Raw genomic sequence first — 15807 nt, 5'->3', positions numbered from 1 at the left:
GGAAACCAAATCAACAGGGCTTAACATGCATCATACCCGATTACATTCCAAACTACATTATTTATCACAATCAAAATATGACAATTTCGGTATGTCTTTGACCCACAAACATGTTTACCTTGATGTTTTTCATGATCTTCTCACTATGAAGTCTTTTTCATTTGTAACTTTCAATAGCCACCAACATATCGATAATAGAACCACATGCATCGTCATTTTTCATTTCCTTTGTTCGTCGAATGTGATGGAGACTGTTGGATAAAACTACACCCGATTAGCTAGAAATCAACCCAATCGTCAATATACATATAAAACCAAAGACGACAATACGCACATATTTACTATTCACTGAAAAGTAACAAGATACAAGAGATTGAAGCCTTTGTACCAATTTGAAATCAATATAAAAACTCAATATATATGTTCCTTTTAAGTTTCAATTTCAACCTTTATACTATATATCATATACGTCTTTAATCCATTTATTTTTCTCCGATAACTTTCATTCACCAACTTTTATACCAACATATTTACCGTTCATTGAACAATAACAAGGTACACGTAATTGAATGTAACGTTAATTATATGGGAAAGATTCGTATAGGTCAAACAACCTTTTAACAAGATTAATACTATCCATTTGATAAGTCAAATATATGAAACTCATACATACTTATCACACATATATTCTTTATTATTGGGTATAATCACAAGCACCAACAAAATGATGTGATAACGAAGATTGCCATTTCCATTGATTCAACCAAACATTATATTCAATGCAGGAATTTGCATAATATGCTAAAAAAGAGAGAATATATATTGTCCAATTTTGTGGTTTAATGCAATGGTTATATGCATCTAATATTGTTTGTAATATGCCTTTTGTTATTCTAAAATTTGAAATTTTGAAAATAAATTATGGTTCTATTAATCTGTCTTTTCACGTGTAAAGAAAAGAATCAAGATCCGTCTTGGGTCTATTTTGGTGCTTGATGCGTGTTTGTCTCATAATGGGTTCGTCATTATCATGAATTTGGATTTGAGTTTACATGTAAAGAGTTGAATTATAATTACGATGTAGATCATGTTTGATATCATTAAAGAAACATATAATTGAGAAATGATAACGTAAATAGATAACTGGATAAAGATAAGTGAACCTTGTCCCAGTTGTAACCATTAATGGTATACATGTTATAATGATATAGTTTTTTTGTTTTACCTAACCCTAATCTGTTTATATAATATCATTTGTGGGTGAAAATCTGGTGTTTTGTTTGCGGATGTTTTGTTGTTTGGTTGACTAGCTTCTTGCTAGTCTTTGGTTTTCAATAATATTGGTTGTTCAAAAAAATTGTGGGTGAAACCGGAGGAGATTCATTAACTAGATGACGGAATAAAGATTTCAATAATATGTGTATCTTATGTCTTCATTTTCTTGTAACTTAGCATTAACCTATCAAAGATGGAGCTATTAAAAATAGAAACAGGATCAAATACATTTTATTTTTAACATGAAAATGGTGAGAACTAATTTGTTGTTATAATTAGTTTTATTTTTATAGGAGTTTTGCTGCTATTTTTCGTTCGTATTTGCTAATTTTCGATTATGAGGCGTTATAAATATTTGCTTATTTATATTTTGTTGTTATTATTAGATATTTTCTTTTGCTGTTATAAGTATTTGCTGGTATATGCTGTTATTATATTGTTCTTGATTTTGATTCTTTTGTTGTAGTTTTTAGGTTTTTTTCTTTGTTATTATAAGTCATTGTTTATGTAGATTGATATTGTAGTTGGTATTGTTTCTTACGTTCGCATTTTTAAATAAATTGACATTATTTCCTACGAACGCGTGTTAAGATCAAAATGTACATGAACCTTCCTCATTAAAAATAAACGTTAAATAAACATTTTATTGAATAAAAGCTTTTAATTTTTAATTTTACTTTAAAGCTAGCTTTTAGTTCTCAGTTAACAACCTTCTGAATACCCTTCTAAAAGATTAGTAGAAATGAACTGTTTTTTTTAATAATACTAGACACTATATATTCTGATTTTCGATAAGTATTATTTGATATATAGTCTTTCCTTGTAAAACCCACTGTAGGCCAAATGGAATCCATCAATCATTATTTTCTTTGCCAAAGGACTTACAACATCTACATCAGGCTCCTGTAGACTTGTAAGGTGACGGGTTTGTATATATTATCTTTTACAACACCTACATCAGGCTCCTCTAATTGAGATTCAACTAATGCGACGAAGGAATGTATTTAGGGTGACAAACTTCTCTTATTGTAGAACAAGTTGGTGAAGATAGGGTTTGTGAATATATACACACACGATTATAATGTTTTTAATGGAATTTGTAAAGGTTTGTTATTTTAAAAAAGTAGGGTTATTTAGAAAAGTTCAAAATATGATATGGCGTTTATGTGATGGTTTGTTGTTGTGAATTCTTCTAAGTTCTAAATGTGATTACAATTCAATAGAATTTTTAGTTATAGTTTTATATAGAGATATATATATATATATGGGAAAGTTAATGTACAAATACGTTTAACATGTTAATTCCATTTGTATTTGATCCAAACACACACACACACACACACAAAAAAAATTTTGAAAATTTTTTTACACGCATGTAATACGTAAGTGTAAGTAACGTAAAAAAAATTACAGTACTTTTTTACACAACGTATCGACTTATTACACATATGTAACTAACATTTAAACTTGCGTAATTATAAAAATCTTTATTCTCTCTCTTGATTCATTTTTTAATCAGATTTATTCCCAGCCAAATATTTCATACTCATTTAATTAAATGTATGGTCTATATTGAGTTCTTAAAATCCTTACAACTTATCAAGGTTCTCAAAATATCTTTTCCCCTTATATATATATATATATATAGAGAGAGAGAGAGAGAGAGGGGGGGATGGTAGTAGAACGGGTTTGAGTAATCATAATCTCATATATTATTGTAAAATAGTGTTTCATACATATCAGGTATTTGTAAGGTAAATTTTCAATTAGGTAAGATATATTGTAAGTTTCTTAAAAGTTTCATGTTGGGATTAATAGAGTTTACCCAAGGACAAAGGAATGCATGCACACATAAAGAAAACATTTATGAGCGTAGTACAAGTAAATGAGAGTGTATGTTCTGAGTAATCGGGTCGGGAAAACTTTTAGTGCTCGTCTGTACACAGTCTCATTACACGTGCCTAACATTTTGTGTTTTGATTTTGTCCACTAAATACGGGTTCGTTTATCATCCTTAATTGTGCATGTTTGATATTACTTTAACGAAATTCAGGAGTGCATCTTGTAAATAGTTTTAGGGTATGAAACCATTCATCTATGTCAAAATTAAAAACCAATATTTGAACCATTTATTTAATTTTAGTATGTTAGTGACTAAGATTAAATATGGTTTTTATTATATTTTCATTTAAATTAGTGTCTTACATTTATCAAGGGTAAAGTTACTCTTCTCCTTTCTAATTAATTTCTGTAAGTAGTTCTTCAATTTTTTTCAGAACTTTAATAACTTTTATACAATATTATTTTTATTTAAGATCATACCATAAAACAAACATTTATATATCTTCAGCTAGAGTATAGTTTTGCTATATTACAATTAAATATATTTTTTAAGCGTTAGTTATTACACATATATAATATGAACAATTGTATATTAAATTATTCATGTTATGAACAATACTTTCACCGTTAATGTGCTTCTAGGCAATGGATTTATACAAATAATCATAATACCATTTCACTTCTAACTCTATTCAACTCCAACCTCTAGAATTTGGTAATTTTCATCCATCAAAATCATGTTTTGATACTATAAGGTGGATTTGAGCCTTAAATGGCTATTTTTTTCAACTTGTTTATAAATCACCAAAATAAGCTTGATCATCTCCCAATTCATTTCAAGGATTGGAATACATGGTAGAGGTACTATATTTAATTAGTAAATGATTTTAGCTTAAAATATCATTTTAAATCATTCCAAATAGTGTTTGTGATCAACTTTGACCATCAAGTGCTGTATATGAGTTTATGATCAGGATATATTATCCTAGTTAAACCTATATGCATGAGTCACTAGAGTAAGTGTTCTAAGATAATGGATGGCTCGGTTGATTCCAAAAGATTGCAAGTCTTAAAACTCAAAAAGGACACACACGCTTACATACAATGCTTCGAAAGAATTAAAAATCGTGGTTGGTGTAAGGAAAAGTAAATTCCATGATAGTTGCTCGATCGATCAAGTGAGTTCCAGATTGGATGATCATTGCATGAATAGATACACTGCTTTTGATATGGATTATGATCATAATAGGGCTTTTGATTTAATCAAATATTGGTGGTGGTTGTGGTTGTTGTATTGGCCATGAAAGTGGAGTTACAAAGTTTTGCACTTATTCATGTGATTTGTGATAATGCTGGTAGTAGACAAAGGGTCGTTTGATTATTATGTCCCCCTCTATTCATCTTTCCATTCAACCAAAGCTTTGACCAAATAAGTTGTTATCAAGTTGCCATGTGTAACTACTAAGATTGTGGCAATCACTAGCCAAATTAAGCTAGGTCCTACCATAACTGATAACTCTTAATCTCATGTTATGTATGTTTCATACTTTAAATTCAATCTGCTTTCAATTAGAAAGTTAATAATTTTTTTAACAAACTAAGGCAGGTTATGCAATGGTTTTTGCTCTCAAATGTTCTTGGATTCTTCGTGTTTTATTGAACCCAAAATCTCGATTTGCTTCCGCTTCATAAGTTTGTATGTTTTGCTTGACATATGTTTCAGACTTTCAGTAATAAGAAAATTTATGCTACCAAAAACTTAATTTCGTCAATGCTTCATATTGTGTTACTTTGTTCCAAAGCGTTAATTACTTATCTATAATTTTAACTTCAATAGAACAAATGATCGAGCACTAACACATAAAAAAACATGTTTTTATGTCTCCGTTCATATTGAGATGAAATTACTTACGTTCACTATTTTGATTATTAATGTGTTGTATGAACATATATTAAATACATATAAATGAACAAAAATTATTTTTTGCGAAAGTAATTTACTTAGTTAAATGAATAAGATATGTTGTTTGTATTTGTTTGATTAATTAAACAAACATAAATAAACTTTCCATCAAACGTTCATTTAACCTTCGGTATGATTACATCGTGTAGTCACAATTTTCTCTTCTTAAATCACAAGAAATAAGCACAAAGCTTATTTTGTGACACAAATTCATGTTTCCACAATCTTGACAAGTCTCTATTAGGTGTGGTAGCTATTACTTCATGTTGTTTTCTAACACGCCTATATTAGTGTTATTGGTGATGTGCACCCATGTGGACATTGTTTTATACATGCTCAAGTGTTCCATTTTTCTAAAAGATGATATTGATCCCACATGTCATGTCTACTAAGGTGCCACGCGTCTTTCCAAGTGTCATTGTAAGATCTCTGATTAACAACATTATTATTGTAATTAAGATTGCATATGGGAGAAAAAGTCTTTGGATCAAAAGACATCAAAGTGTGCCCAAGGACTAGCTTGTCCAAGAATTCGGAGTGACTAAGATACAAAATGGGCCTACATATTAGAGCTAATATCTTGTCTAATAATTTTATTTATTTTTATTTTGGTTGAGGATTGTTTAAGGTCAAGTCGCTCTTAAATATGAATTGTCCACAAGGTGTCATGAGATAGATTATTGTTATCTAAAGGTCAAAGGCAATTTAATTTAACCTTGAAGGAGATGGTGTAATAGTGTAAAAACCTGATACTCTTGAAGTAGAGGTTTCAAATTCAAATTCTACTTTTAATATTTTTTTTATCATAATCTCTTAAAGACCACATGCCTAGCACATGATGTGATTTACATGATGTTATTAGTTCCTAGGGTATTGACGGGTCACGTAAGTTTAAAAATAACAAGTTTTTATGGTTATAAAAGTTTGTACAAACACTTAAATAAGCACACTTGTTCACCCATGCATCCTAGCGACAATCCAGTAACACCATTAGCACACTGCCACATGTTGCCCATCGTCTTCACCTTGTAACACCGTCACAAGTTCGTAGATTATGTCAAAAACTTGTAGACATTGTACACTTACCACATATGCATATGTTAACAAGGTTTAAGATCATGTTTTAAATCTTCTCTTTAAACTATTATTAATGATTTTAATCAAAGGTAAGATTTAAACCCAAAACTAAAAAACAAATTATTCTTTTTTCGATTTGATTCTAAGTTGGATGCAATGGTGACTCCAAGCCATCTCTTCCTTTTATTTTCTAAGCCAAATTCGCTTTGACACCCTATATTCCAAATACCCCAATTTCCAAAAGAATGTATTCCATTCAATCTTTAAACATCATATATTTTTAAATTAATTAAACATTATACAACTAATAATAGTGTGTTGGTTTCTAGGATCTTCCTTAGCATTTCCAGTGTTTCGTCTAAGAATAATGACTTTTTACTATTTACGACTTTTGAAAGGTACGTGCCTTACAAGCAAAATATAATAAACTAGCTATTATCCCTCGTATTACGAGGGTTTTACATTATTCGGGTATAATATTTATTTATATTTTGGATTTTAATATTATTTATTGTACATAAGTTAATAATATACTTAGTATTTGATAATGAAAGAGTTTTACAAATAAATGAAATGTTATAACCCGATTTAAAATCTATTTGGGTTTAATGAGACTCATGCCCCGTTTATTTTTTTACTATAAAATTGTTTTTTTATTATAAATAATATATATTTTATCATATATTAATTTTTAGTATATCCTTATTTTATAGGATTTTCAAATCAAATATTTGGTGAGATTAATATTTAATTTAATAAGATGTTATAACTCATTTAAAGAATATCTGGGTATGATGAGACTCATGCCCGTAAATTCGGGTCAAATGCATGAAAAGCCTTCATTTACAAATAATGCAATCTGGTGGCTTGAGAGAATGTAAAAAGTAACCAGAGAGTTTTTAAACCTTTCGTTTATATATATTACTAGTTTTTATCCCCCGTATTACGGGGGTTGTTTTATATTGTTTGTTCTAATATTTATTTATTTTTTGAATTTATATTTTTTTATTGTATGAAAGTTAATAATATACTTATGGTTTGATGATAAATTGTTTCACAAATAAATGAGATGTTATAACCGGTTTAAAAGCTATATGATTTTGATGAGACCAAAGACCCGTTTATTTTTTTTACTATAAAATTGGTTTTTTAATTATTAATAATATTTATGAAAGTTAATAATATACTTATGGTTTGATGAGACCCAAGACCCGTTTATTTTTTTTACTATCAAATTGGTTTTTAATTTAAATAATATATATATATATATATATATATATATCTTTTTTTAAAATAAATAAGATATTAATTTTTATTATATCCTATTTTATAGGATTTTTACATCAATAATTTGGTGAGAATATTTTTAATTTAATGAGATGTTATAACCCGTTTAAGGAATATCTGGGTTTGGTAAGACCATACCCATAAATTCGGGTCAAATGCATGAGAAACCTCCATTTAAAAATTAAGCAAATCTGGTGACTCAAAAAAAAGGGGGAGCGACCACATCGCGACACGTAGGATTTTTATGTCTTCGCTTATATATATTATAGATAGATAAATTATAGATACTAATATGAATGTTTACATTGTATGATTATAACAACATTGTTATACCATATTATAAATTAATCAAATATGTTTAAAGATAAAAAGAAAAGGAAAAAACATAGAACATTACTGCTGCCCATACAAATTCGATCTTCCATTAATGGTTGGTCCCACATCAACATCTGAGAAATAAGCTAGGCAAAAATAAACTTTATTTTCAAATAATTAAACTTATTATCCACGTGGAGACATAAATATAATAATATAATAAAATATCTCAATCACATGTTGCCGTTGGATTGTTGGTTGTTTGCTTCACATAATTAATGATATAATTTATTGACACAATCACGAGAAGTACTCAACTACTCATTTTTTGTATACTTTAATTCATTCATCAATTTTTATTACTTCAATTTACTTAGTATCTCTTACATGATAATACAAAAGATCTTACTTTAAATAAATATTACACGAAACATATTAAAGACGTTTGAAAACGTAAATAAGTAAATTAGTCTGATTTGGATGATATAATTTATTAACACAATCACAAGTACTCATGTATTTTATACTTTTTTAATTCATTCATCAATTTTTATTACTTTAATTTACTTAGTAGCTCTTACATGATAATACAAAAGATCTTACTTATAATAAAATTACACAAAACATATTAGACTAAGGGGTGTGGGGCTCTAGTGGATGCTCCAGCAGAGCCAAGAACCAATAATATTATAACGTGTGGCTGAAAGAGAAACTGGATAAGGGTGGTGTTGGTAGCGCCCCTCTAGCGCCTGGCCCCTGGTGTGGGTAGCGCCCCTCTAGCGCCCCGCTAGCGCCCCACATCATCTCTCTCTTCTCCCGCTACCATGCTCGCGGGTGTGATGGAGCCCCCTCTAGCGCCCCCTTGGTGTAGTACTAGCGCCTGGGGGCGCGAGCGGAGGGGCTCTAGCGCCCCCTTTGAAGGCCCCACACCCCTCAGTCTTAAGGACGTTTGAAAACGTAAATAAGTAAATTAGTTTGATTTGGATTATATAATTTATTAACACAATCACGAGAAGTACTCATGTTTTTTGTACTTTTTTAATTCATTCATCAATTTTTATTTCTTTAATTTACTTAGTAGCTCTTACAAGATAATACAAAAGATCTTACTTACATAATAAATATTACACGAAACATATTAAGGACGTTTTCAAACGTAAATAAGTAAATTAGTTTGATTTGGATTATATAATTTATTAACACAATCACGAGAAGTACCCATGTTTTTTATACTTTTTTAATTCATTCATCAATTTTTGTTACTTTAATTTACTTAGTAGCTCTTACATGATAATACAAAAGATCTTACTTAAAATAAATATTGCACGACACATATTAAGAGCGTTTGAAGACGTAAATGAGTAAATTAGTCTGATTTGGATTCACGACCTTATGTCCACGGTCATGTAAGCAACACAAATTTTAAATCACGAAACACGTAACCAAGTTGGTGATTGTTAGCTTCTTTTATTAATTAAGTTGTTTTTTTCTTATCAAATAATAACCTTTTAATCTTTGTTTTTCTTCAATAAAGATTCAAATAAGATACGCAAGTACGTGATGGTATTCAAACAAATACGCAAGTACATGATAGTAATCACGACGTAACTTCCTGATTGTTATCATTAATAGTATACTCATGACTAAAACTAAATTTATCTGACATGGCTACAATGATTAGTTTCACAATTTTCTCTAATCTTGTATATTTGTTGTGTTGAAATCAACCTCTCAATTTCTTTAAAATAGCTTATTTAAAATTACCAATAGGAATATGATACGTGTAAGATGAAGAAACCCACAATATTTGCATTATATAAAGCAAGTTCCAGCATTTGGGACAACAGGTTCCATCAATAAATTTGATATTTAGCTTTCAGAAGTCCCACGAATCTTCATTCATTTAGTAAAAGTAACTTTTGTCTTTTATACGGCTATATTTCTCACTCATAATATTACAATAATAAGTAAATATTTTATTATTTATTTGCAAATCAGACATATAAGTGTGCAAAGTCGCAACTTATCGGTTTTGTGGGTTTAATCATAATCATAACCGAGCTTCGATTGTAAAGATCATTAACCATAGCCATAGGCCCATAACTGAATAGTCGGTTAATCAGATGCACTTAAATGTCAGTTTTGTTCAGTTATGGTTTATGGTTTTTGCTGACCCCTAATCAGACATAAAAGCTCTTCTAGAGAGGAAAAAAAAATGTAAGTTTACATAAATGATTCTCATGGTTTGCAAAGTAACAGGGTACAAATGGGGGTGTTCAGGATTCCTTATTTTACCTCCTTATAACTTTTTCTATAAGTTAATAAGTTATAATTTTGTAACTAATCACCAATGGTCAGAATAAGGTGTCAAAATTTCATAGGTGTTGATCGAAATTTTAACATATATCTACCTTAAAAATTATTTTCACATGGGTTGGCTGACACCTACATCTTTGGTGTAGGTCCGCCACTACTCACAATAACACATAATACCAAACACCTTTTCCAAAAATAAATAAATCATAAATTGTTTAAAATAAGCAATTCCAAACACCCTCTAAGTACTGATTATCAAGGGTGTTTTCTTTACCCAAAGTATCAAGGGTTTAATATTTAAATCTATCATTCTAATTTAAGTAATATACACAAATGGTCCTTGTAATTACAATAGAGTTAACTACATAAATAGTCCATATAAAAAGACATTTTAGTCATTTTGTCCAAACAAGAAAAAAAGTTAACGGAAGTTAACCTTAGAAACCAACGCTATAATACAATCGAAATCACGAACCCAAACTTGTTACTCTCAAACTGTAGTACTCAAAGTTGTTACTTTTTCCAAACCCTAATAACCATATAAGTATTCAACTCTAAAAAAATATCATAAAGATTTTGAGTATCTAAGCATGTGCATGGGCAGGTGCAAGTCGGTGAGCTTGTACAGTTGGGTTCCCCAGCTGACTGGTAATTAACCAAAGCCAAGGGTCCAACCCCTGTGCATGGTGTCTAATCTAACCCACCTTACACCACACAAAAAAGACAACCATGTAACCATATTCTTAAGACATTGTGTGTGACACATGGGTCACCTTAACAAACATAATGCTCTTCGAAACGCATCAAACACCATCATAAATATGACATGACACCATGCAACCAAAAAAAATATCTAAACGCGGTTAAACCAGTCGAGTAATGATATCAATACACGAGTGTTGTAACTTGTAACAATGCATATTCTTAGATTGTGGATTTGAGTAAAAGTTGAGAGTTAAAGATTAGAGAAGCATCTTTGTAAGAGAGATTCCACTGGCCCATAAGCTTTAATCTCAAAACTCTTACAGCCTCTTGTCTGGTCTATATTTAGAATTTGAAATGAACACACCCCATATTTCTTATATGCTTTCTTATATTATACCCACCCCCACAACACAACTCACCTCACCAATCCTAGGACCATTTTCTCACCTCCACTACTTCAATTAAATAGACCTTCATCTTCTTCCTTTTGCCACCAAACTAGTTAACCAAATTCTTCTACATAGTTTTTTTTTTTAAGTTTATTAAACCACCATCTACAAAATGTCGTTTTCCGACAATAATAATAATAGCGTGTTAAGATGCTTATGCATCAAGGATTGTCAAGTGGGAAAAGCTACACATGATGGTGGTGGTGTTGGTGGTGGTGGTTTCTTCTCTAGTGATCTACTCCCGTCTCTAGGAGCAAATTCTAACCGTTCGGTTGCACTAAGGAAATACATAATCAGCCCGTTTGATAGACGATACAGGTGAGACTTCCAGTTTCCTAAAAAGGGTGTATAATACTATAATTGTATATGTAAGTTTGTATCTAAAGTTCTAAACTTTCTGAATATTTCTCTTTGTTCAGGGCATGGGAGATGTTTCTGGTTATTTTGGTCATTTACTCGGCGTGGATTTCGCCTTTCGACTTTGCGTTTCTTGATAACGAAGGTGGTTTGAGAATCTTTGACAACATTGTCAATGGCTTCTTTGCCATTGATATCATTCTAACTTTCTTTGTGGCATATCTCAAGACTCAGTCCTATGTTCTTATCGATGATCACAAGATCGCTGTGAGGTCAGCGAAGAATCTTTATTTTTTCCTTTTTTTTCTTAAAAAATAAAAAAATAAAAATTCGCGTGGTATGAACTATGAAGAACAAAATGTTGCATTGTAACAGGTACCTGTCAACGTGGTTCATATTTGATGTGAGCTCAACCGTGCCATTTAGATCTCTCAGCCACCTCTGCAAAGATAAGAAAAGCGATATTGGATTCCAAATACTCAGTATGCTAAGGTTATAGCGCCTAAGAAGAGTTAGCTCCCTTTTCGCAAGGTACATATTCCATATTTTAATAATTTTTTAAACATAACAATCTTCCAAATTTGCATTATTAAAGGATAATCAAAAGTACACTAAGTGACAAAATCTGTATTGTACATATCAGGCTTGAGAAGGACATCAGGTTTAGCTATTTTTGGATCCGTTGTACTAAGCTCATATAGGTAAGCAACCGAGCTATTTTGGCGGTGTTTTAATACGCTTTTTAAACAAATTTGATCGTCTAAAAACTTACTATTTATGGGTAAAATTAAAATAACATATTTTCCATATTTTAAACCTAATTCAGGTGACTTTGTTTGCTATACACTGTGCTGGATGCTTTAACTACTTAATAGCAGATAAATATCCCGACCCAGATAAAACTTGGATCGGTGCGGTTTACCCAAATTTCAAAACCGAAAGCATCTGGAACAGATATGTAACATCACTGTATTGGTCAATCGTGACTCTAACAACTACTGGTTACGGAGACTTTCATGCTGAGAATACAAGAGAAATGGTGTTTGATATCCTGTATATGCTATTCAACTTAGGATTGACATCTTACCTTATTGGTAACATGACAAATCTCGTTGTTCATTGGGCCGGAAACACCCGAGATTTTGTAAGTTATTTTGATATAGAAAAGAGATGTTTTACTGAAATTTGTGAATTCTAATGAAACAGTTTTTGGTGTTGTAGAGGGATAAAGTCACAGCAGCTTCAGAATTTGCAAAACGGAATCAACTACCGCCACAAATAAAAGATCAAATATTGTCACACATATGTCTAGATTACAAAACACGGGGGTTTAAACATCAAGATACCTTAAACTGTCTGCCAAAAGCCATTCGTGCAAGCATTTCACGCCATCTTTTTTATCCCATCGTGAAAAACGTTCATTTGTTTCGTGGCATTTCACACGAGTGTCTTCTCCAGCTGGTAATCTTCTTTTCCTGAAACAAAATTAACTCCGTAAGCCTGTTAGACAAAGGGCAAAGGACAATTTAAAAATAAATATGTAAAACATGTTCATTAATTGTATCAATGCACATTTCTCAGGTTTAATAATGTAGTGTACTATATTGTTGAAAAGGTTTCTGAAATGGAAGCGGAGTATTTTCCACCGAAGGAGGTTGTGATTCTACAAAATGAGATTCCAACAAACCTGTACATAATCGTTACTGGAGCAATGGTAAGCAAACTTAATAGCTAATACATATTGGTTACAATCTTAAATGTTTTATTAACTTAAAAATATGAAATAAATGGGTTGGTAATTTAAATTCTATTGGCAGGATATAATTTCACAAAAAGATGGGCATAATCAGGTATAGTATTCCTATTGGCTGGTTTCAGAAACATGATAAGAATCTTACTTATAAAATTGTTAACATGCAGATCATAGGAAAGGTTGGGTCGGGAGAAATGTTTGGAGAAACGGGAGTTTTATACAATACTCCTCAGCCGTTCACGTTCCAGACAAGTGAGATTTCTCAGATATTGAGGATGGATGGTTCTGCACTACTTCGCATAATTCACACAAATACACAAGATGGTTTCGTTATCATGAATAACTTTTACATGGTATGCATTTGACATGAACCCACCATCTAAAGCAGGGCCGTAAATGAGCCAAGTCGAGCCAGGGCGGGCTAGGCTCGTTTATCTCAACGAGATGATATATTGACCTCAAGCTCAGCTCAGCAAAAGCTCAACCCAATTCGTGGCACGTCAAGCCGGCTCGTATTATTTTTAGAAAAGTATAAATTTATATATTTAAGCATATTAATATATATAAAAAATAATACACATAGTGCAATTTTAATAAACTACAGATTTCATAATTTATATATGTTAAAATTTGGGTATTGCTTTTAAACGAGCCAAACAAAAATTTAACTTTTTATTTTTTTATTAAAAAATATCATACAGCTTTAAATACTTGGGCTTTTATTTAAATGAGCCAACGAGCAAGCCACGAGACAAACTGACCTTGGCCCAGGCTTGTATACAGACCGATCCAGCTCGGTTCGTTCACAGATCGATCCGAGCTATTTTCAAGCGAGCTGTGAGCTTTCTGAATAGCCCTAATTGAAGTAGAGGTTGCAAGATGGGCGGGTTGGGTAACGGGTCGAGACTCAAAAGGGCCCATTTTGGAGTTTTGGTTCTTATTTAAATCGGGCCGGGTTGGGTTGACTTGAAAGTTGAAACACTTTCTCCTATATTTAAAATGATTATGAAGACGACGTTATTACAACAATTAGCTAAATCTTCAACCACTTCAGTCCATGTAACATGTTCCCTTTTTTGCTGATGTTTACTTGACCCATTTGAAATTAAAACATAAAAAATAAAAAAAATGGCCCGTATATACACTTTTATAACTTCATGGGATAAAACTGCCACTTCTATTTTGGATTCCAATACCCTTTAGTTTAATATGGATTTAATAAATATGTACACTTCTATGTGTGTCCATTTGCAGAAACTGAAAGGCCTAGAAAGTATTGGACACGGAGGGCTGACTATGGAGAATTCTTCTACCGATGCACATAACTACCGGAATGAAAACCAGGTTACATGGGAACTAAGTGATATAGATCATTTGAAATCGGAAGATATAACGAAGCAAGAACAGATAAACAAATCTAAATCAAACAACAATGAAATAAACGTTGATTTACCAGCAGAGGAAGGACAAACTGCTCTTCATGTTGCTGTAAAACAAGGCCATTTAGAAATGGTAAAACTTCTTCTAGACGGAGGAGCAAATGCAAACAAGCCTGATGCAAAAGGGGGCACGTCAATATCTCTAGCTAAACAGCAAGGAAACAAAATTATATATGACCTTCTGCTGAGTCATGAAAATAAGAAAACCGAACACAGAATAGACTTGTTTGAGCCAGAAACCACAAACAGTAAGACAAGTCAGTACTTACCAACAACAAGCAAGGACCCTTGTTGTTCCACTTCTTTCACCGAGCCTGCTTCCATGAGTTCAAGCAGTGCCAGCTGTCATCCAGATAAAAAAGTTAAGAAATTGATGAAAAGGGTCACCATTCATGCAAATTTCAATAACATGACAGAAAAGCAGCTTCCAAAGTTCATAGTCTTACCAGATTCATTAGAAGACTTATTGAACATTGCAGGTAAGGTCTCTATTCTCAATCTTGACGTGTAAGTCTTTTTTTTCCAAGTATTAATGTCATCGTGCACCTTATGCAATGGCAGGTAAGAAGTTTGGAGGCCAAAAGTTTGCAAAAGTTGTGAGCTCAGAGAATACAGAAGTAGAAGACTTGAGTGTTATCAGAGATGGGGACCACTTGTTTTTCCTTCCGAGTGACTGTGAAAGTTGAGATTGCAATGTGACCTAAGGAGTGTGATAAGCAATAAAATAGAAAATTAAGAGAATTTAGAGCTTGTGATTTAAACAATTGCTATTTGTTCAATATCCAACAAAGTGGGATACATTGATAAAACTGATTGCCTCTTAACAGTACTATATCTGACTCAATAATCTTAGCTCATCATTGCCTTCAAAAGCAATTACAATAGAAAAAAAAGAAGTTTTATCTACTTTTAAACAATTCTTAATGCTACATTGATGTAATGATAATACATAATACATAATACATATTTGAAGGAGAAAATAAGCAAGTAAAATTGTTTGTGTACTTGAGTATCAATAGGACTGTATAT

The 15807-nt window shown here is 31.5% G+C and overlaps 1 pseudogene across 1 annotated transcript; it reads left to right on the top strand.

Moving 5' to 3' along the window:
- Window positions 1–11341: 11341 nt before the first annotated feature.
- Window positions 11342–15654, top strand: LOC143561434 (potassium channel KAT3-like; annotated as a pseudogene). The gene is made up of 11 exons (XR_013140300.1): window positions 11342–11547; window positions 11649–11858; window positions 11962–12117; window positions 12230–12287; window positions 12413–12730; window positions 12808–13047; window positions 13202–13300; window positions 13404–13436; window positions 13507–13692; window positions 14594–15262; window positions 15345–15654. The product of XR_013140300.1 is annotated as a potassium channel KAT3-like (transcript).
- The last annotated feature ends 153 nt before the right edge of the window (window positions 15655–15807 follow it).

Source organism: Bidens hawaiensis, unplaced genomic scaffold (assembly GCF_021521415.1).
Source record: "Bidens hawaiensis isolate Kalapana, Puna unplaced genomic scaffold, B.hawaiensis_p1.1 tig00020675_1, whole genome shotgun sequence".
Classification (NCBI taxonomy): Eukaryota; Viridiplantae; Streptophyta; class Magnoliopsida; order Asterales; family Asteraceae; genus Bidens; species Bidens hawaiensis.
This window is presented reverse-complemented; position numbering and strand designations above follow the sequence as displayed.